Source organism: Ursus arctos, unplaced genomic scaffold, assembly GCF_023065955.2.
Source record: "Ursus arctos isolate Adak ecotype North America unplaced genomic scaffold, UrsArc2.0 scaffold_13, whole genome shotgun sequence".
Taxonomy (NCBI): Eukaryota; Metazoa; Chordata; class Mammalia; order Carnivora; family Ursidae; genus Ursus; species Ursus arctos.
This window is the reverse complement of record NW_026622797.1, coordinates 62,326,230-62,350,755: the sequence shown is the minus strand read 5'-3', so window position 1 is coordinate 62,350,755 and position 24,526 is coordinate 62,326,230.

The following is a 24,526-nucleotide window of genomic DNA, read 5'->3' as shown; positions in this document are numbered from 1 at the left end:
TTTATTTATTGTGTTATATTTATTGTATTGATCTAAATTTACATTTGATGTCATGCTCCTTGCTTTACTATTTCTTATAAGACAGTTCTGCAGATAAACTGAAGACATATTCTCTAGGGTTTGTTCATCTAAAATATATTTGACTTGAGTTTTAAAACATATATTTTATTGGATATAAAATTTGGGGTTGTCCGTTATTTTTCAAGTGTTTTTAATGTGTCACTCCAGTGTCCTCTGTGGTTTTTGTTTGTTTTACCAAAAGCCTGATGTATTTCAAATTTTATTTTTCCTTCTGACTGTCTTAAATATTTTCTCCTTATTGTTAGAGTTAGTGGTTTAACTATGTGTGTGTGTTTATGCCATTATCTCTTCAAATGTTTCTTCTGTCCTCTCCCTTCACTCCTTTCCTACTATGACTTCAATTACACATAAGTTAGACCATTTAATATTGTCCCACATTTCCTAGATGCTGTATTCTGAATTATTTTAAATTGTTCTCTTTTTTTGCATTTCAATTTGGATAATTTTTCTTTTCTTTTTTTTTTTTAAGATTTTATTTATTCGACAGAGATAGAGACAGCCAGCAAGAGAGGAAACACAAGCAGGGGGAGTGGGAGAGGAAGAAGCAGGCCCATAGCAGAAGAGCCTGATGTGGGGCTCGATCCCAGATCGCCGGGATCACGCCCTGAGCCAAAGGCAGACGCTTAACCGCTGTGCCACCCAGGTGCCCCTTGGATAATTTTTCTTAACTACAGTTCTTATTTCAGCTGTGTACAGTCTGTTGAAAATACTGTCAAAGGAATTATTTGTATATAATGTGTCTTTTTGGTAACATTTCCATGTAACTCATTATTCTTTTTCCATATCTTTTCTGTACTTTTATCTTGTTGTCCTTTCAAAGTAGCACCTTTAAAATATTTATCATGGTGTTTGAAGTCCTTGTATAATAGTTCTAACAATTTGATTATATCTAGGCCTGGTTTCATCAGCTGTGTGTTTTCCTGACAGTTTGTTGTTACTTCTCGATTTGATTTTTTGGAAATTTTTTTATTGAATAATGGGTACTTTATGCTAAAGAACATTAGATACTGTAAATAGAATTTATGCCTCTCTCTTTCTCAGGCTCTTGATGTGGGGGACTTAATTATGTGAATAATTGAGCTACATTTACTTTTATTATTGTCATAATTACTTCAGCACATCTCAAACTTCAAATTCCTTCAGTGGAAGAATGCTAATAATTTATTTTTAGTGTTTCACCCTCTGCTTCTATAAGGCCTGTATGTCTGCTTCACAGTGGTGTTTTTTTTCCATACTTTTGTCCCTTCTTCAACTGTAGAGTGCCATGGAGTTTTACTCAGTACAATTATAGTGTTAAGGATGGGATCATTCTTAGTGTTCTCACTCTAAGCCTCAGTCTTGGATAGGCAGCGTATTCCTGGGCCTCAGGGACAGAAATTTCTTAGCATTCCTACTCCTCCTTTCTGTGGCAGCCAACCTCTTTCTTGTATTTATGGAAAATCTTGGGTGGAAAATAAGTTTACATTATCATTTCAAAATAGTAGTTAAACTCTCTCTCTTTTTTTTAAAGATTTAATTTATTTATTTGACAGAGAGAGAGCAAGCAAGTGAGCACAGCAGGGGTAGCAGCAGGCAGAGGGAGAGGGAGAAGCAGGCTCTCCCCTGAGTGAGGAGCCCGATGTGGTGCTCAGTCCCAGGACCTTGGGATCCTGACCTGAGCCACCCAGGCACTCCTAAACTCTGTCTTCTGGTAGTATACAATCCTTGGCCCAAGCGGATTTTTACCCCTTTTCTAGTAGTAGGCAACTTGTTTTTTCTCCTTCTGCAAGGTAGTCCATAATCTCTTGGGCTATTTTCTTGGGAGGTTTTCCTGCTACTTCTACAGTAGTTTAAAAATTTGTTAAAAAAAAAAAAAGCAGGGTCTGGAATACGGTGAGATTTGGTGTCTGTTTACTACTTTGAGGGTTAACCAAGTTTTCTGATCTGCCCCAGATATTTCTTGGGAACATCTGGTATTAATCCATGTTAAGAAGCTCATAAGAGTTAGAAGACAATTCTCCATGTGGAGGAAACATGGAAAGGTGGTAGTAATTATCTTTTATCATTCATAACTGCCTATGAAGCCTTCCTTCAGAAGGAAAATGCCATAGTGTAGTTCTCCCAAACCATTGCAACTGCCATTGATTAAATGCTGGATCTCCCAACTGGAAGTTGACTTTGAGCATGGTTCGATTAGTCTGTTAGAAGCAGCATCCACTTGGGCCTCTCCTACATCATTCCTGTAGGACTTTGGGGTTAGGAAAACTAGTGTGAATATAAAGCTTATTCTGCCTCTTAAGCCATGAGTAATAGATCCTTGGTCTCTGACCCAGGAATCTATATCTTCTGCCAGCATACATGAAATTATGTCAGGCTAAAATTTTAGCTTACAAGTAGGGTGAAATCTCAGACCCTTCATTGCTCTTGAAAGCAAATACTTCCAGCACCTTGAGTCTGGTTCTCCCATGGATTGTAAACTCTCAAGTAGTCATTTAAGAAGTCAGCTAATTTTTAGCTCTCTTACCCAGTTGTTTTTTTCCCCATGATCTGCTCAAATTGAAACAGTGTGCATTATTGTTTCTCTTTGGAGTTACCTGTCACTCTTAGGAATTTAGTAATTTTATTAGATCAAGTACTTTTATGAATTTATGATATTCTAGTTTTTTTCTCATCATTAGGATGACAGTGCCATTCTCATTTGACTTGTCCTCAAAACTTTGCTTTCTTAAATTTTTCTTCAAGTGCTTGTCAATATGGTTTAGGGATTTTACTTTATGCCAATATATGTAGATACCTTTCAGACTCTTTAACCACTTCATAATATGTCTGAGTATGAATCACATAATAGTTTTCCTTATTACAAGCATTTAAACTATATCTGATGTTTCTTGATTCCAAATAATGCAGCCCTTTTTCACGCCTTCTTGTGCATGTGTGCAAGTGTTTTTATGGTAGATATCAAAAGTGGAATTTCCATTACTGTGCTTGTACATATTTAATGTTTAGAGATAAATATGTCTTCTGTCTTGGGCTTTACCAATTACCACACAGCAGGAAAGGAGAGTATCATTTTTTTCCTACAATTTCTCTAATACTTAATATTATCACAATTCTTAATTTTTGGCAATGTGCTGAATAGAAAAAATTATTTTTCTGAATATGTCTCCCTGAGCAAGGGAAACAAAAGCAAAACTATACAATTGGAACTATATCAAACTAAGAAGCTTTTGCACAGCAAAGGTGATGATCAACAAAATAAAAAGGCAAGCTACTGAACGGGAGAAGATATTTGCAAATTATATTTCCAATAAGGGATTAATATCCAAAATATATAAAGAACTTCTACAACTCAACACCAAAAAAAACCAAAAACCCACAAAAACCAAAAAACATAATTTTATTAAAAAATGGGCAGAGAACCTGAATAGACATTTATCCAAAGAAGACATACACGTGGCCAACAGACACATGAATACAGGCATGGCATCACTAATCACTAGGAAAATGCAAATTAAAACTACACAGATACATCACCTTACATCTGCCAAAATAGCTAGTACCAAGAGATAACAAGTGTTAAGGATGTCGAGAAAAGGAAACTTTGTGTAGTTTGGTGGGAATGTAAACTGGTGTAGCCACTATGGAAAACAGTATGTGGGCTCCTCAAAAAGTTAAAAATAGAAATACCATATGATCCAGTAATTCCACTGCTGGGTATTTACCCAAAGAAATCAAAAACACTAGTTCAAAAGATATATGCAACCCTATATTTATTGCAGCATTATTTAAAATAGCCAAGATATGAAAGCAACTCAGTGTCCATCAACTGATGGATAGATAAAAAGGTGTGGTATATATACACAATGGAGTATTATTCAGCCATAAAAAGGATGAAAGTATAAATTTTGCCATATGTGACAATGTGGATAGATCTAGAGGGTATTATGGTAAGCTAAATAAGAGAGAGAAAGACAAATACCATATGATTGCATTTATATGTGGAATATAAAAAACAGAACAAATGAACAAACAACAACAAAACAGAAAGTTACATGACTCAAAGTACAGAGAACAAATTGGTTGTTGCCAGAGGGGAGAGAGGTGGGGGAATAGGGAAAATAGGTGAAGAGGATTAAGAGGCACAAAATTCCAGTTATAAAATAAATAAGTTATGGGGATGAAAATTATAGCATAGAAAATATAGTCAATAATATTGTAATAATTTTGTATGTAACAGAAGGTAACTACATTTATTGTGGTATTTTGTAATGCATAAAATTGTTGAGTCACTATATTGTTGTGTACAACCTGGGACGCTGCGGGGTTTTTAGCAGCACTGACAGAAATGGAGTTAGAGTGGCCAGGAGAGCTCAGTGATGAGCAGACTGCAATCTCTCTGTTTTGAGGCAGAGGTTTGGATACGGTCACTATTACTCTGACCCTCTGAAGAGTCACAGAAAGCCACCAGGGAAAGCCGCTAGAGAACAAAAGCCCGGAAAAAACGATTCTTACTGTGCCCACCGCCCCCCCCCCCCAGGAAAATCTGCCCAAACAGGGTTGCCTGAGTATCAGCACGGCAGGGCCCTCCCCAAGAAGGCAGGCTGAAAAACAAGAAGCCTACATTCCTAAGGTCCCTATAAAACAAGTGCATCTTGCTTGGGTCCTGGTTAGTAAATTGGTCCCTATACATCCCCGCAACCACATCTCATCAGAATCACAAGAAGGAGGAAACCCCAACAAAGGAAAGAAACAGAGACTGTGGCCTCTGCCACAGAATAAATGGATATGAATATAATCACATTGTTAGAAATGGATTTCAGAATAACAATGGTCAAGATGATGTGCAGGCTTGAAAAAAAATTATTAACAAAAATATTTTCAAAATATAGAATCTCTAAGGGCCAAAATGAGAATGAATCTGGCTGAAATTAAGAATGCTATGAATCAAATGCAGTCTAAACTGGATGCTCTGATGGCCAGGGTAAATGAGGTAGAAGAATAAATTAGTGAGTTAGAGGATGAGATGATAGAAAAAAGGAGAAGAAAGGTGGCTTAAAAAACTCCACTTTCAAGAAAAAAATCTACAGGAGATTACTGATTCAATGAAATGTTCCAATGTCAGAATCATCAGGATCCCCGAGTGCGTGGAGAAAGAAAGAGGTTTAGAAGAGATATTTGAACAAATTGTAGCTGAAACTTCCTTAATCTGGTGAAGGAAACAAGCATTCATGTCCAAGGGGCAGAGAGGACCCCTCCCAAGATCAATGGGAACAGACCAACACCATGTCACATGATAGTACAATTCACAAATCTTAGATCCAAGGAAACAATCTTGAAAGTGCTGAGGGGGAAGAGATTCCTCATGTACAGAGGGAGGAACATCAGAATAACATCAGACCTGTCTACAGAGACCTGGCAAGCCAGAAAAAGCTGGTGAGACATATTCAGAGCCCTAAGTGGGAAGAACATGCAGCCAAGGATCCTTTATCCAGCAAGGCTGTCATTCAGAATGGATGGAGAGACAAGGAGCTTCCAAGACTGGCAGAAATTGAAAGATTATGTGACCACCAAGCCAGACCTACAAGAAATATTAAGGGGGGTTCTATCAAAGTAGAAGGACCCCAAGAGTGATAGAGAACAGAAATTTACAATCTATAGAAACAAATACTTCACAGGTAACATGACAATATTCAAATCATATCTCCCAATAATTACTCTCAATGTGAAAGGCCTAAATGCTCCCATAAAGTGCCACAGGGTTGCAGATTGGATAAAAGGACATGACCCATCCATATGCTGTCTACAAGAGAGTCATTTTGAACCTAAAGTTACATCCAGACTGAAAGTGAAGGGATGTAAAACCATTTTTCATGCCAATGGACCTCCAAAGAAAGCTGGGGTAGCAATACTCATATCAGACAGATTAGATTTTAAACTAAAGACTGTAGTTAGAGATACAGAAGGACACTGTATTACTCTTAAAGGGTATATCCAACAAGAGGATCTAATAATTATAAATATCTATGCCTCCAACAGGGGAGCAGCCAGATAAACAAGCCAACTCTTAATCAGAATAAAGAGACATATAGATAATAATACATTAATATTAGGGGACCTCAAAACTCTGCTTTCAGCAATAGAAATCATCTAAGCAGAAAATCAACAAATAAACAAGAGCTTTGAATGACACACTGGACCAGATGGACCTCATAGATATATATAGAACACTACACCTCAGAACAACAGAATACTCATTCTTTTCAAATGCACATGGAACATTCTCCAGAATAGACCATTTACTGGGTCACAAAACAGGTCTCAGCCGATACCAAAAGACTGAGATTATTCCCTGCATATTCTCAGAATACAATGCTTTGAAACTAGAGCTCAATCACAAGGAAAAATTTGGAAGAAACTCAAACATTTGGAAACTAAGAACCATCCTGCTTAAGGATGATCGGGTAAACCAGGAAATGAAAGAACTTAAGTAACTTATGGAAACCAATGAGAACGAAAACACATCGGTCCCAAACCTATAGGACACTGGAAAGGTGGGCCTAAGGGGAAAATACATAGCCATCCAAGCCTCACTCAAAGGAATAGAACCATCTAAAATGCAGTCCTTATATTCTCACCTTAAGAAGCTGGAGATGGAACAGAAGAACAGGTCTAATCTATGCATGAGAAGATAATTGATTAAGATTAGATCAAAGATCAATGAATTAGAAACCAGGAGCACAGTAGAGCAGAACAACAAAACTAGAAGCTGGTTATTTGACAGAATTAATAAGTTCAGTAAGCTACTGGACAGACTTATTCAAAAGAATAGAGAAAGGACCCAAATTAATAAAATTATGAATGAAAGGGGAGAGGTCATGACCAACACCAGGGAAATAGAAATAATCATTAGAAACTATTATCAAGAACTATATGCCAATAAATTCAGCAACCCAGAAGAAATGGATGGCTTCCTATGAACCTATAAACTACCAAGACTAAAACAGGAAGAAATTGATGATCTAAACAGACTGATTAATCATGAAGAGATTGAATTAGTGTTCAAAAACCTCCCCAAAACAAGAGTCCAGGGCCTGACGGATTCCCTGATGAATTCTATCAAACATTCAAAGAATAATACCTATTCTCCTGAAGCTGTTCCAAAAAATAGAAACAGAAGGAAAACTACCAAACTCATTCTATTAGGCCAGTATTACTTTGATCCCAAAACCAGGCAAAGACCCCATCAAAAAAGAGAATTACAAACCGATATCCTTGATGAATATGGATGCCAAAATTCTCAAAAAGATCTTAGCTAATAGGATCCATCAGTCCATTAAAAGGATTACCCATCATGACCAAGTGGGATTCTTCCCTGGGATGCAAGGGTAGTTCAACATTCACAAATCGGTCAGTGTGATAGATCACATTAAGAGAAGAAACAAGGACCATATGATCCTCTCAATTGATGCAGAAAAGGCATTTGACAAAATACAGCATCTTTTCCTGATTAAAACCCTTCAGTGTGTAGTGATAGAGGATACATTCCTGAATTTCATAAAAACCATCTATGAAAATATCATTCTCAATGGGGAAAAGCTGAGAGCCTTTCCCTTAAGATCAGGAACACAATGAGGATGCCCACTCTAGCCACTATTGTTCAACACAGTATTAGAAGTCCTAGCAACAGCAACCAGACAACAAAAAAGAATAAAAGCTATTGAAATTGGCAAAGAAGAAATCAAACTCTCTCTCTTCACAGATGACATCATACTTTATATGGAAAACCCGAAAGACTCCACCCCCAAATTACTAGAACTCATACAAAAAATCAGTAATGTGGCAGTGTACAAAATCAATGCTCAGAAATCAGTTGCATTTCTTTTTTTTTTTTTTTTAGATTTTATTTACTTATTTGACAGAGAGATACAGCCAGCGAGAGAGGGAACACAAGCAGGGGGAGTGGAAGAGGAAGAAGCAGGCTCATAGCGGAGGAGCCTGATGTGGGGCTCGATCCCATAACGCCGGGATCACGCCCTGAGCCAAAGGCAGACGCTTAACCCGCTGTGCCACCCAGGCGCCCCTCAGTTGCATTTCTATACATGAACAATGAGACTCGAGAAAGAGAAATTAGGGAATTGAATCCATTTACAATAGCACCAAAAACCATAAGATATCTCGGAATAAATTTAACCAGAGAGATAAAGGATCTGTACTCTAGAAACTACAGAACACTGATGAAAGACATTGAGGAAGACACAAAAAGATGGAAAAACATTCCATGCTCATGGATCAGAAGAATAAACAGAGTTAAAATGTCTATGCTACCCAGAGCAATCTATACTTTCAAAGCCATCCCGATCAAAATACCAATGATATTTTTCAAAGAGCTGGAATAAAGAATACTAAAATTCGTGTGGAACCAGAAAAGAACCCGAATCGCCAAGGAAATGCTGAAAAAGAAAAACAAAGCTGGGGGTATCACATGGCCTAATTTCAAGCTATACTACAAAGCTGTGATCACCAAGACAGCATGGTACTGGCCCAAAAACAGACACATAGACCAATGGAATGAATTAGAGACTCCAGAAATGGACCCTCGACTTTATGGTCAACTAATCTTTGACAAAGCAGGAAAAAATATCCAGGGGAAAAAAGACAGTCTCTTCAATAAATGGTGCTGGGAAAATTGGACAGCTATATACAAAAGAATGAAACTTGACCACTCTCTTACACCACACACAAAGATAAACTCCAAATGGATGAAAGACCTCAATGTGAGACAGGAATCCCTCAAAATCCTAGAGGAGAACATAGGCTGCAACTTCTTTCATGACACGTCTCCAAAGGCAAGGGAAACAAAAGCAAAATGAACCTTTGGGACTTCATCAAAATAAAAAGCTTCTACACAGCAAAGGAACTAGTCAACAAAACAAAGAGCAACCCACAGAATGGGAGAAGATTTTTTCAAATGACACTACAGTTAAAAGGCTGGTATCCAATATCTATAAAGAACTTCTCAAACTCAATACCCAAGAAACAAATAATTAAATAAAAAAAATGGGCAGAAGATATGAACAGACACTTTTCCAATGAAGACATACGAATGGCTAACAGACACATGAAAAAATGTTTGACATCATTACCATCAGGGAAATTCAAATCAAAACCACATTGAGATACCACCTTACGCCAGTTAGAATGGCAAAAATTGACAAGGAAAGAAACAACAAATATCGGAGAGGATGTGGAGAAAGGGGAACCCTCTTACACAGTTGGTGGGAATGAAAGTTGGTACAGCCACTTTGGAAAACAGTGTGGAGGTCCCTCAGAAAGTTAAAAATAGAGCTACCCTATGACCCAGCAATTGCACTACTGGGTATTTACCCCAAAGATACAGATGTAGTGAAGAGAAGGGCCATATATATCCCAATGTTCATAGTAACAATGTCCACAATAGCCAAATTGTGGAAGGAACCGAGATGACCTTCAACAGATGAGTGGATAAAGAAGACATGATCCATATGTACAATGGAATATTAGCCATCAGAAAGAACGATTACCCAACATTTGCAGCAACTTGGACAGGACTGGAGGAGATTAAGTGAAATAAGTCAAGCAGAGAAAGACAATTATCATATGCTTTCACTCATTTATGGAACATAAGAAATAGCAGGGAGATTGTTAGGAGAAGGAAGGGAAGAATGAAGTGGGGGCCCCACCTCTGTCTCTGTGCTCAGCGGCAGCCTGCTTGAGAATCTCTCTCCCTCTGCCCCTCCCCTGCTCTTTCCCAAAATAATTAAATCTTTTTAAAAATGACTTCCTTCTCAAGGTTTTAAAGATATTCTTTTGTATTCTCTTCTGAGACTAGAAAAGTACACAGAATGTTTGGTAATTTTACAATCGTTCTCTCTCTCTCTCTTTTTTTAATTTAGATACTTCTTTTTGAGATTCATTATTGTACATGGTATTTATGTTTTCCAAACTGGGAGTCATTTTTATACATAATATTTTTACAAATATGCATGAATCCTTTGTGGACTCTGTTTCATTAATCTACTAATTTATTACTGATTACCTTACTATTTTATAACTACTTACATTGTAATTCTATACTTTTAGGTAAGGTCTGTTTCTTATTCTGTTTTTGTTTTGTTTTGTTTTGTTTTGTTTTGTTTTGTTTTGTTTTGTTTTGTTTTGTTTTGTTTTCCCCCCCAATATATCTTAGCTATTCTTGCAGGCTAACTTTGGAATGACAAAACTGAACTTGCTTAACAAGGTTTATAATAATTGTATTGGAATTTTAATGGAATTAGATTATATTTACAGATTAGAGAGTCTGGCATTTTTATTCTGTTGACTCTTCCTGTCTATATGTCTGTTTATATCTTCATTTATCAATGTTTTTATTACTGTCTTTATGTAAAGTTTCAGTGTTTTCTTCTGAGATGTCCTAATGATTCTTTTTTAGATTAGTCCTAAGTACTTTATAGTTTATAGTTGCAATTGATATTGAACTTTTTATTAAAATATTCCTTAAGTGATCATGACTGAACTAGAAGATACCATAAAGTTTGGTGATTCAAATCATGGGGTTTAGAATCACACCAACCCCCTTTTTTACCCCTTACTAGCTTTGTGATTATGAAGAAAATAATTACAATTTTTTGTGTATAATTTTTCCTCATTTTAAAAGTGGAGATAATATTTTTTTAAATTATCAAACAAAAATTAAAATTAATTAAAGTAACACATGTATAGACTTTCTATATGACTTAGCAAATTTAAAGTAATCAATAATAAAAAATAAATAACAATAAGTGTTAGCCAGAATTATAAGGATGCTATTAATTTTTTTTATGGTTCTCAGTTGGTCAACTGAATGTGTTAGGTGTACAATCATATCATCTAGAGATAATGTATTTTATTTCTTTTTCTCAGCACTAATTCCATCTCTTGCTTTATCATTACATTGGCTGAAATCTCTGATACAAAGTTAATATCAGGGTGAGAGCCAGCATCAAATCTGTTCCTTAGTGAAGTATTTCTTTCATTTATTGATCATATATAATCTTTGCTATTACATTGTTGTAGACTCTTGCTCCATGTAAGAAAGTTTGTCCTCTTTTTTTTAGCTTATTATGAGAATGTTTAATTAAGTTTTATATTTCTTTTTTCAAAAATTTTATTTAATTTTTAGTGTTTAGAGAGAGAGTGTGTGAGCAGGGGGAAGGTCAAAGGGAGTGAGATAATCCTAAGCAGGCTCCATGCTCAGCACAGAGGTGGACTCGGGGCTTGATCTCATGACCCTGAGATCATGACCTGAGCCAAAATCAAGTCTGACGCTTAACTGACTGAGCTACCCAGGTGCCCCTATATTTCTTTTAAAAACTTATTGAATGTAATTTATTGATTACATGTTTTGTGGTCTATTAAGATAATTTTGTTATGTCTTTCTCTTTTCCTCTATTAACAGAGTTGATGTCATTGCATGTAATATGTTTTTAAATGTTAAGCTCATTTTTTAATAAATTCTATATATCCAGGTTAATATTTTTTGTTTAATATATTTAGGATATAAATATTCTCTCTCTCTGTTTATATGCAAAATGGTTTATTTAAGCTCATCAAATGAAATGAATAAATGGAATCATTCAATTTAAACTAGTACCCCTTGATTTTTCATTAAATATCATTTTGGAATTAGTCCATATTCATAAACTTAGACTATCTCATTCATTTTAATGGCTCCATAGTATTTATTGATGAATGTAAAATTACTGACTCAACTAATCACTCACTTACTTAAGAAATATTTATTGAGTACTTACCATGTATTTAACATTCTCAGCATTCACTATACAGTAGTGAACAAAACGAATTCTCTGATCTCATGAAGCTGTTATGCTTTTCGGTTGAGACAAAGAATAGATTACTTAATGGATAAATATTGAATTTTAGACAGTGATATTTATTTCAGAAATAGTTTTAAAAAGCAGGGCAATAGGATATAGGATGATAAAACATTCTGTCTTATATAGGACAATCAGGGACAAACACTGCAGAGAGGTGACATTTGAACAGAAAAGTGCTGGATAACTATGCATATTTTCATTTTTTTTCTGATATCCCTTTCCTAACACTTTCTAAGTTAACATTATTTGGAATTTCATCCCATACTCTTATATATTTTCTTTAATAAATAGGTAACTAATATTTATTTCAACTTAATATATGTGCTAACTTCTGCTTTTGATATACAAACAGTTGCCTACCATTTTCTCTTGGATTGCTTGATCACTTTAGTGGAAGAAATTATCCAATAATTTTTTATAGAAAATTTGAGGAAGTAGCTTATCAAACTCCTTTTACTTTATTTAAAAGTATATTTACTTTCCCCTCATACGCTAAGATAACACTGGCTATAGAATCTTACCTATAAGTTGATTTTCTTAGAAATTTAAAAATATTGTTCCATTTTATCTTTATTATGAACAGTAATAGCTGTATTAGTACTAGTAGAAGTAGTTGGTTTGCTGATGAGAAATCTGAGATAAATCTGATTCTTATTGATGAGTAGATAATCTTTATTTTTCCCCTATTAAGTTTTAACAATGCTTTTAGATAGTAATTGTTGCTCTTGTTATTATTGTATTATTATTACCATCAATTTATTGTATTCATTAGGTCAGTCTTCACTGAGCTTTTTGAATTTGAATGTTCTTTTTTTACCCCTATTTTTAGAAACATTTTGTGAATTCTTCTAAGATTGCTTTCATTTATTATATTCAGTCATTGTTTTTGGAATTCCTCTTAAAGGGTGGGATAAACATTAGATCTATATTCCACTTCAATTAATCCTTATTTCCTGCTCTTCTATAAAATTTTTTGATAATACCTCATATTACATATACCATATTCAGCCACATAAACACAAATCATTACTATTAATGTTTTGTTTTTCTAACTTGAATGATCAAAAGTTTAATTTCCATGATATCTTTGGAATTCCTTGTATGTATGCTATACCTTAATACATTTCGGAGAGAATATTAAATTTATCAATCCTCTATTCCTCTTTTGTTTGCTCAATTATCTTTATTACTTTTGTTTCAAGTTATTTCTACTTATATACTGTCCTGTCCTTTTTTTTTTTTTTTGTATCAGACGTTTCCCCTAATATCTGGTGATTATATATATATATATATATATATATATATATATATATATATTCTATATTGCCACTGCATATATCCATTCTGTGTGTACATGTATATAGGTACAAACATTTGTGCTTGTTTACTTGTTAGACAGTGCTCAGTTTGTCTGGACAATTTGCATGCAAATATAGGATAGGACAGGACTTGCTTCAGAAGCTGGAACTGTTGTTTGTGTAAACAGAGAATTAGATAACTGGAAGACACCAGTCTTGCCAGATGGAGTGTTTCCTTAACCGGAATTATAAACATGAAAGCTACAGTTCCTCCTGATCCACCTAGAACTATCTTTTTGTCACTAACATTAAAGAGAAAACTACCACTGTTGTTACCACCTAACGCAGGTGGTAGAACAAATTAATAGATGAAGTCTCTTGCTCAGGGACCACCGGCCTAGTGATGTAGTCAATTATCTCCTAGCATACTTGTCTTTCCAACCACCACCTTTGTGGAAGGATTACTGTTGGTGTTGACCCCACTCTTTCAGGTAGATTTTTCTGCACACATTTTGGCTTCCAGTTTTCTGCATCAATCCCATCCTGTCTATTTTTTGCTAGCTTTCAAAGGTTTCTCATAATTTCTGATAAATAGTAAGCTGTTATTTTTATTTTTCAGAATTTTCTTTATATATTTATTTGGTTTAAGGCACTTCAGTCATTTCTAAAATTTTTGCTAGAAAATGGCAGCTGCACTGTGGGTTGATTTTCAATCTTCACCTGAAAGAGTCTCCTTTGTAATGTGGTCTTTGTGATACCTCGGGAATCATTTGGTGTATAGTTTTATAGAGACAGTTAAATTTATTAATATTGAATCATGGAATTAGAGAATTTTTTATGAGATAGAATGCTAAATGTATATTATTCTCCAAAAATATGGGCCTAATATGAAGGGGCTTAATATATTGGATGGAGGCAAATTTTATAGCTATATTAATTAATTAAATATGTCATTCATACTGAAAATATATTTATTGAGAAGCTTTTCAATGTGCAATTAATTGCATTCAGTTGAGTAAAAATTTATGGGGGTGCCTATTATATGCTGCCCTAATACAGTTTTATAAGAAGGATCTTATTTTCCCGAAAGGTTTTTGTGTACTAAATTCCATCTGTTGATAAAATAATTTCAACCTGGTAGCTATTTTCTTAGAATTATATATCATTATTACTATACCAGACAACATGTATTACTTTCTTAATCTCATTGGAGGAATCATTATGTATTAGGGGTGGACAAACTTATTTTGTACCAGATAGTAAATAGTTTAGGCTTTGGAGCCATAAGATCTCTGTTGCAACAACTTAATTCTCCTATTTTCTCTTGGAGAAACCACAGATAATATGTAAATGAGTTAACATGTTGTGTTCCAATGAAATTTGTTAATGAAAAGAGGCAGTGGGCAAGGTTTGGCCTATAGGCCATAGTTCTCCAACCCCTACTAGATAACATAAAAGCTTAAGGAATTTCAAGCTACTATTCCTTAAACTGAACTTTTGAAAAACATATTTCTGCTTCTTCTCAACTTAACAATATTGTTTCAAATTCTTCAAGAGAAGATGGAATTGGCATGATAGCTTTTATCTTCATCAGTTTAACAAAAAGGATTTTCACATCCAAAAAGAAATGTGTGTTAATAAATAGAGCTCTGGGGTAAAGAGTAATTCAGAATATTTTAGGTCCATATATATTATTTTTTCTCTATTGCTGCAAATTTCCCAGAGATGAAAAAGAAAGCTCCAATTTCAAATTGTTGAACAAGATTAAAAATGACTCATAACTACATACTCTGCTATAAATATGAAAATAACATCTGATATATGTATAATAACTTGTTATATAAAATTCCATAGTATATGTTTAAACTAGAGCAAAGACATGTGTACTTGGTATTGATATACAGAATATACTTGGTATTCTTCATAAATGCTTGGGAAAAGGCTCATGTTAAAAAACAACCTATAGTATTACAAGAGATATTAGATAAGATTGAAAAGCCATAAGAGATTTTTTTCATAAAAGAAATTGTGACCCTTAATAAAAATATTAGTATATTCAACTATAACATTTCCCATGAATTAAGGTAGACCTAATTTATATTTTCAAAGATAATTGTGTTACGTTCTCCAGGTTTCACCCCTGGGATGGCAGATTTATTCTTTGTATATGAGTTCTCCCAGTTGAATTACCACAACTTGCTTTCCTCTCTTCCTTGATAGTATCCTAAGATGTCACACATGTTTTCCTTGATAGATAATCATTAGTTGTACTTTCCTTCTTTACACCTTGCTCTTGCATGCTGGTCATTGTCAATTTGGTTTGTGTGTCTGTATGCTCACTGTATTGTCACCACTGACCTTAATCATTATTATCTCTCTACTCTAGTAATCACTCCTGAAGAGGAAGGTGTATGCTGGGGTTTTTTTCCCTCCAGATCCATTCTTCATCCTTTTCTGCCCTAATTTGTGCCTTGGGAGTTTGATCTTTGTATACTCTAACACCAAGGCTTTCATGCTAGCTGGCCTCCAGTTAGGTTTAACCAATGGAAAAAAAAAAACAGCAGGAGACTGGAGTTTGGGATATAAGACAGGCTTTTTTTCTGCCCTCTATTTCTTTCAGTGGTGTGTTTCTTGCAGGATTTGTTATTCTACAGGACCACATCTCACCTGGCTAATCACTCCCACTTCTCACTGGACACCAGCAGCACTGTTTCCTCCCTTTGCCCTGTCAGTCCTAACAGTCACAAAGTCTTGCTGCTCTTGCTAACCACTGGTTGCCTGACCTTCCACTTTTGTTCCCTTTATGCTGCCCACCATATACCTATAAGTCTTTTCTTCCTTAAAATCTCTTCATTTGAAGTATAGTCCTGCAAGGGGGTGCCTGGCTGGCTCAGTCAGTAGAACAAGTGACTCTTCATCTGAAATGTAATCCTGCAAATTTTCTTTCTTGTTGCACCTTGTTGTAAGGAATAAGTTAGTTTCCAAATTTCTTTATCTGAACTGTTTCTGCGATGTGTTTTGATCCTAGGTCCAACAACTCATCTCCAGGAAATAAAGATAAAAATTTAGGATAAACATTTATCTCTTATTTCAAAACAGAAACCAATGATAAAGATGCAAGCAAAAATAGAATTCCAAGCATTTTAGGAGCTCTGCCAGAAAAGGGATAAAGACTAAATGTGATGAGAACAACAAAGGTATTGTTAGTTATGTTAAGGAAGTGATTTTTGAACCCCATTAAGGATGAGGGCTGATTGCCAGGAAAACCAACCATGTGATTAAAGGGTAGAGACTTTCAGTTCCATCCCCCTTCCCCCAGGAATGGAGAGGAGCTGGAGAGTGAATTCAAACACCAATGGCCAATGATTTAATCATCATGCCTATGTAATGAAGCCTCTGTGAAACCCCAAAAGGGTTCAGAGAGCTTCCAAGTTGGTGAACATGTGGATATCTGGGGAAAATGGTATACCTGGAGAGGGAAGGGAAGCTCTGTGCCCTTTCGCACATTCCTTGCCCAATGGCCTTCTGTCAGGCAGTTTCTTAGTTGTATCCTTTTACAACAAAGAGGTAATCTAGTTTTCTGAGTTCTGTGAACTGCTCTAGCAGATTAAGCAAACCCAAGGAGGAAGTCATGGGAATCTTGAATTTGTAGCCAGTCGGTTGGAAGCATAGGTAGCAGCCTGGGCTAGTGGCTGGCACCTGAAGGTGGGGGAGAGGATGTGGGAAGGGCTGGACAGTATTGTAGGAATGAACCCTTAACTGTGGAATCTGATACTCTCTTCAGTTAGAGAGACATCAGAATTGAGTTTGAATTCTTGCGCATGATCTGCTGGTGTCTGAAAATTGCTTATTGGTATAGAGAAACCCCCTTCCCCTCCCACACATTGGAGTTGGTTCCAGGAACCTAAAAGAGGATGCTTATAGAATTAAATCCCAGGGATTAGATGATATAGATAATAATAATAAAATTATAATAGTAACATTTTTATACAGTGTCTCTGCAAATATTTTTCTTTATCACCATTCATTAACCAGTGTTTTTATATTTAATCTTATGCAATTTGCTGCTCTTTCCAGATTGAATTCCTTGGACATCTCACACTCCTCGAAGCTTTGGATTTAGCCTTTATTTCTCTGCCTTGAAATTTCCTGACCCCTATACAAAAATATTAGTTGTAATGATTAACAACTTATTGGAATGATAGATTTAGATTTTGTTTAATAGATTATTGTTGGTGCACCTAAAATTCCACAGCTAGTGAGCCACTTTCCTCAAAGAGCTGAGCATTATGACATCATCACTAAACAAAACCATTACTATCCCCACCCTCTCAATATATAACATTTTTACTTTTAGCAAAATATCAAAGAGATTATTGAAACTTGAGGAGTCTTCCTTTCTTTAGTATGTAACGTTTGTTGGGTGTATTTTCATACACACAATGGTGAAAATGTAATACTAGACATTATTGGCTGGTAGCTCAAAGAGGCATTCAGACCTCTTGATATAGAATTTAGAGTTCTTCATTAAAGTAGAACACTGCCTTTATTAAAAGTCACAGTTGTCATATTAAAGTTTAAGTATTTCCTGTAGAATGGAAATGTTTTTCTACCAAGAGATTATGTTGTATGTAAAACCTAGGAGAAAACATTTCTTTGTTGAGTAATTTAAAAGTTTGTCAACATGTAATAGCTGGGTGCAACTTGAAGACAAAACCTGAAATAGATCACATTTGGTTTTTCTCACAATTCTTTCAACACTCTCCATTTTTACTATGGTTCTCTGTGGGTGAAATATATATTCCCTCCTACCCTATTGGACAGCGAGATGTTTGAAGAGGCCTCAATGTTCCTGCCATTCATGATGGTAAAAGTTTGGTTCATGTAGCTACTTTTCCCAGAATGTGCAACACATGGGGGAAACAGACCCGCTACCTTATACAGAGCTGGTCATGCTAACTCACGGACCTGTGTACAAGAAAAGTTAAGTGCTACCTTTTAAAAGTGGTTGGAATTTTTGGGTTGTCTGTTATACAACATAGTCACAGCAATAGTTGAATAATACAAACCCATTAGCAGAGAAATAACCAAGGAAATTCCGATGAATGTAGACTGTGTTCAAGATTGTGGGAAAGATCTCCACATTGTTTTTCAAAATGCAAATATTTATAAACTGGTTTATACTAAGAACTATTAGTATGTAATGTCTTCTCTGACTACTATGGAAAAGAAAAGAAAAAAAATAAAAGTGAGATGCTTTTGGCCTGGGATCAAAGGTATGTTTGGTGTGGTGAGGAAATAAATCCCTGTTGCTTATATTGCAATTTTGAGGGGGATTCAACCAGTGCTGTTTGTCTCCAGACTAAGTTTAGTGAAATAGCCTTTCAGAATGTGTTTTATTTTGCTTGGCGGTTTTCTGTAAAGTCCTCTGTCTTTCTAGAATGAAGATTTGAGATTGTGCTGGAATTCAAGTGACAGACACTATACTATACTTAGATAATCCTTAAAGTGAGAAAGTGAATAGGATTCTCTTACTGGTTATTTCTTTGCTTTGAAATAATTCACAAGAAAAGATGTTAGGGGCAGATAAGCAAAGTAGGTATTTGCAAAAGGAGGTGGTGGCAGCATCCATCATGGGCATTGGAATCAAGAATGGTGAGGAGAGAGACTGTGTGGTGGGAAGTGGCAGCAGCTTGGTAAGGGTGTTGGAATCTGAGAAGGTTAAAATTATCCCTAGTGTTTTGAATCATCATTCAAGGTTTTCTCCACATCTGAGCAGATCCTCTTAACACTTTGTAAAGGGGTAAGCAAAATGTTTTCTTCTAATGGATTCATGAAGCTCTACCATAATATGCCCTTTTTGTGTGTGCCCAACTTCTAGTTGTTACTTTTGTTTTTTCTTTAGTAAAGAAACTGCCAGAGTTAAAAGGCTTTGGGGGTTGGTGTGAGCAACCGTAAAAACAAAAACCAAATCAAACAAACAAACAAAAACTCCAACTAAGATATGATTTAAAATTGGTTCATATAATCATTTGATGACTGTTTTTATTAGCAAAATCAGCATAGAAAAAGACTACACAATGATAAAACAACTTGCTATTTCATTATAGGTATGAATATGTAAAAACGAACAGATAAAAAGATATTTAAGTTAATTATACCAGGAAGTTTATGTGTAGAACAGGAAAATTGAGGAGATTTAAAAGAAAAATAAAAGAAGGCATTATTTTACATTTAAATTACATTATGGAAAATCCTTTGCAATCTTTAACTGCAATTCTCAAAAACTGAATCTGTAATTCCTTGAAAATGACTATAATTGGTGAAAGTTATTAGCATACTCAAATCTAGATACTACTCCACTGTATCTCAACTCCAATGGCTGTGACAGCAATATCCTCAAGTGATGTTGGCTGGGAAGGGGTAGCAAAGTCAGAAGCAATGTTTACCTCCTCTTCCCCCAGGGTTCCATTGTCAGGGAGCCATACCAATCGTGAGGAATTTACTTACCTGTAGCTCCCTCTCTCACATTATCTCAATTAATACATTTTTGTTCCATACAAGACCAGACCATCCCTACATCCACCGTTACGCTCCTGACTGCCTTAACTCTGCTTAGCCCCACCATATATTCCCAAAGCTGCCAAAAAGGAATAGCAACCTGTATCAGAAGAGTGAATGGCCTCCATTAGAGAGAAAATAAGAGATTTATTTTATTTTATTTGCAAGATTGCTGCTCCCTCAAAAAAAAAACACATGCTTTCAATACAAGGTAACCTGAAAGCCAAGGTTCCTCTGCTACTTTATCTGACCTTTTTTCTTTTGTTATTGCCTTCAGAGGTCTTTATAGAGTATTTCTTTAAATTCATTTTTTCTTCTTCAGTTTCTATTTTGCACCTGAGTTGCCAGGCAATTTGGATTCTGATGTTTTCCTCATTTGAGGAGATTTTTTTATTTAAAAAGATAGTTTTTTTGTTTTTTGTTTTTTCCTCTCCTGGCAATTAGAATAGTTTTGTGCAAATTTCTGGCATTTATTTTCCCCCTTCAGGTATGAATAAGATATTTTAACCAGATTTTTAATCTTTTTATTTCTCCTTGTGTCTATAATCGGCATAATTCCCCATTCTATAATTTTCGAGAAATAATAATTACCACCAAATTTTTATGTGTTTTCTGTATTAAAGACATTGTGCTAACATTTTACATCTAGGACCTCATTAAATCTTTGTAGTACTCGTGAGGTAGGAATCATTAATAATGTCATTATGCAGATGGGAAACTGGAATTCTGAGAAGTTAGTAGCATTCCCAAGAGCCCCTATAATTGGCAGGACCAGAATTTGGACACAGACTGTCTGATTCTAGAGCCTGAGCTTGGCACCGTTTCATCAAGAATTTGCTAATGATTTTCCTTGGCTTTCTCACTTTTATCAGAAGTTTGAATTTAACTGTCCTGTTATTTCTATCTCATTGTAGGCTACTGGCAAGTACTCTCAACATTTATTTTTTCATAGTCACTCCTAATAAAAATCATTTTTTTTTAATCGTAAACACTAGGAGCTACATAGATATAAATATATAAATGTATATATGATCTGTCTATATCCACATCTACATACACTTAGATTTGTTTTAATTTAAGGAATTGGCTCACATGATTATGGGGCCTGGCAAGTCCAGAATCTGTAGGGCCAGCTAACAGACTGAAAACTCAGTTGAGATTTATTGCTGCAGTCTTGAGGCAGAATCTTTTTCTCCAGGAAAACTTAGTTTTTGCTCATAGGTCTTCAACTGATTAGGTGAGTTTCATTCACATTATCAAGGGTAAATCCTTCTACTCAAAGGTATGGATGTTTACCACATCTACAAAATACCTTTATAGCAATACGTAGATTAATATCTGATTAAGTAACTGGGTATTATAACGTAGCCGAGGTGGCACAGAAAAACTAACCATCACACTACCTATAACAGAAAGGTGGCATTTGTTTTATCAAAAATTCTAATAACTCAAATTAATGTGGTAATTTACCAATCTACATGTGGAAAAAACAAACCTTTCTGTAAAGCACTGCTTTGCAGATTTGTAAATTTCCTAATTTAAATTTAAAATGTTGGGAAAAAAATAAAAATAAAATGTTGGATTAGTTGCATAATCCAGGTCAGAATAACAAACCCTACTTATGAGCTTTAATTATTTAAGTAAGGCATGTTGAATCACAGTTATTCTGAAGAACTTTCCTTCTCAAATTTATTTTCATCATCACTGTTCACTTTAACCTTCAGATACATGCTATATATATTCACATCACCCGTTCCCATCATTACACTACCCCATCAGTGAAATTGTTTCTGAAAACTTTCTGACATTATATTAAAGTCCTTGCCACCAGATGCTGTAATTTACCTGATCGATTTTTGTCTTTTACCATTATTATAGAATATGTAGGTTGGCTTTCATTTGATATGAATCCACAACTATTTAATTTTGTTAAACTGATTAAATTATCCATTGATTCACTCATTTATTCAGATTACTGAGCACTTTACAGATACTGGAAATACAGTGGTGGAGAAAAGAGTAATTGTTCTGGCTCACAGAGTACCATTATTTTAGGAGAAAGACATTACATTTCTGCTTTCATAATATTATCTTCTTGTACACCCACACCTTATCCATTAAGAAATTGTGTTGACACACTTTTCAAATTGTTTTCTAGAGCTCAGCAATGTCTCACCATCTCCACTACTGTCCCCTGGTACAAATGAACATCATCTCTGGCCTGATTATTGCAATTATCTCCTAAATTCTGTCCTTGATTCGGCCCATGTTGTCTTGGACACTCTCACTATCTTGCTTTAAAGAAAAATTCCTGTCATGTGAGCTGTTCTATGAAGAAGCCTATATGGCAAAACACTGAAGATTACTACTGATTTCTTTATTTTTAATATTTTACTATTTATTTTTAATATTTAATATAAAAATATAACTAAAAATTTGCTGACAGAAGAAACTTGGAATGTCCCTCAAAAATGTATCAGTACTACGCATTTAAAATTAAATACTAATGAGTTGAAGGTGTTCTCCTCAACACATTGTCCAATTTTTAATCCTCAGAATCTGTGAATATTATTTTATTTAGAAAAAGGATCTTTGCAGGTGTAACTAAATTAGGGATCTCGAGATGAGGAGATCATCCTGGATTATCCTGCTGTGCCCCAGTCCAATGACTCGTATCCTTATAACAGTGCAGTAGAGGGAGATTAGATGGATAGAGAGGAGGAGGCAATGATCTAAACAGACAAATGTTTGTGGAAAAGAACAACTTAAGAAACTGTTTAAGGAACTCGGAGAATATCATCTTTGTTGGAGCTCAGAGAAAGGGGTGTAAGATAATACTGTTTCTATTACATTATTGCCCCAAGACAGTAATGGAAATGCAAAACTCAGAGAAATTTACACCATAAACCCCGAAAAGGCTATGGGATGGTTGGTACTTAGTACCTCTGACAATAGGGTTTAAGATAAATCTAAAAACAGGGGCGCCTGGGTGGTGCAGCGGTTAAGCGTCTGCCTTCGGCTCAGGGCGTGATCCTGGCGTTCTGGGATCAAGCCCCACATCAGGGTCCTTCTCTATGAGCCTGCTTCTTCCTCTCCCACTCCCCCTGCTTGTGTTCCCTCTCTCGCTGGCTGTCTCTATCTCTGTCAAATAAATAAATAAAATCTTTTAAAAAAAAAGATAAATCTAAAAACAGAACTAGATAAACATCTGTTTAAGAAGCAGACGCTTAGATCTTCTCTCACATTCTGAGAAATAGATACCTGATTTTCTCTAATCCCCCCCAGAAAACTGGTGTGTGTGGGGGGAGAATCTTTAGTCTTGGGACACCAGATACAGTTGAAAGTAGACTTCAGTGAACTAATTCCAATATACTGACTATGAAACACACAGCATCTTCCTATACTTCGCTCCAAAAGAGGAAACCCTGTAGCCATTATGTTATAGGTAAGCCACTGAAAGAAATCCCCTGCCGAAAATGCTTCATTCACACCCAGGGTATGGAAGGCTTCTTTGCTCAATATTTGAGTCTGTTCCTTGGAGCCAGGCTGGGGAAGAGAAAGGGGGTGAGATACAGACCAGGGTGCCTCTATTTGCACTCTTGCCATGTGTTTGTCAAGTGTTAAGGGTGTGCCTGCTCAGTAGAGTTAGTGAAAGGAGATTCCAGGATGACAATGGTATACAAGATAAATAAATTTAAAAAAAAGGTGCAGATCGGAGCAGGTCTAGGAGACATTACATCAAGAAAATGAAATTGATAGAATATGTGACATTTGTGAACGTATTGAGGGAAGATTTACAAAGTCATTTGTGAGTTAGTGTTGAATTAGTGATAAGTACATAGAAAACTAAGGGAAAAAAAGTATGAGACAATTATTAACACCAAAGCAAACAAAAATATTGTGCAAGAAAGCAGAAATAATCACAAACTTCAGAGCATTATTGAAGATGCTGTATATGTATGGATCTGAGTACTGATTTAATAAAAACTTAAGTCATGGTACATACTTATAAGATTGTATGAATCAGGTACTTTGAATAGCAGCTGTGAGCTTTCACTTGGGAAGGTGAACGATAGTGACTCTTGCTGAAAAATCAACACATAAAAACACACACTTGTTATTTAGAGGAATGAAGGAAAATTAAGCAAAACAAAAACAGCTAAACCAGTTGGAAGTGGCTATTTTTGGAAATTAGCAAGAGATGAGGAGAGAGTGAAGGGTTTCTTACAGAACTCTAATAACTCTAAATCTTTTTTAATGTTGAGTGCAGGTGTAAGTTTGCTTATCATGAAAAACATAGTTAAAAAGCTGTGGGGAAAATGTTCTCATATGTAACTCCTAGAATTCATATATTTGGAAACATTAGATCAATTTAAGTCTTAAAGTCATGTAAATATTTTTTAATATACCGTAATTGCATGCAAAGATAATGTATTTGAACAACTATCCAATCTAACGTTTTGTTACTTTTAAAATAAAAGTTTTGAAAAACTATTGAGCATATTTACAGGGTACTGTGGACATTATGCAGTAAAGTAAATCTTACTCATCTCTTTAGTTATTTATGCTATGACTTCTTGTTGTGATAACTGAAAAACTGACAATAATTTATAAGAAATGGGTTAATTACAGAGCATTACCCAATGGAATGTCAAGATAGGACCGAGTAGGGATCAAACAAAATTTGATTCTATT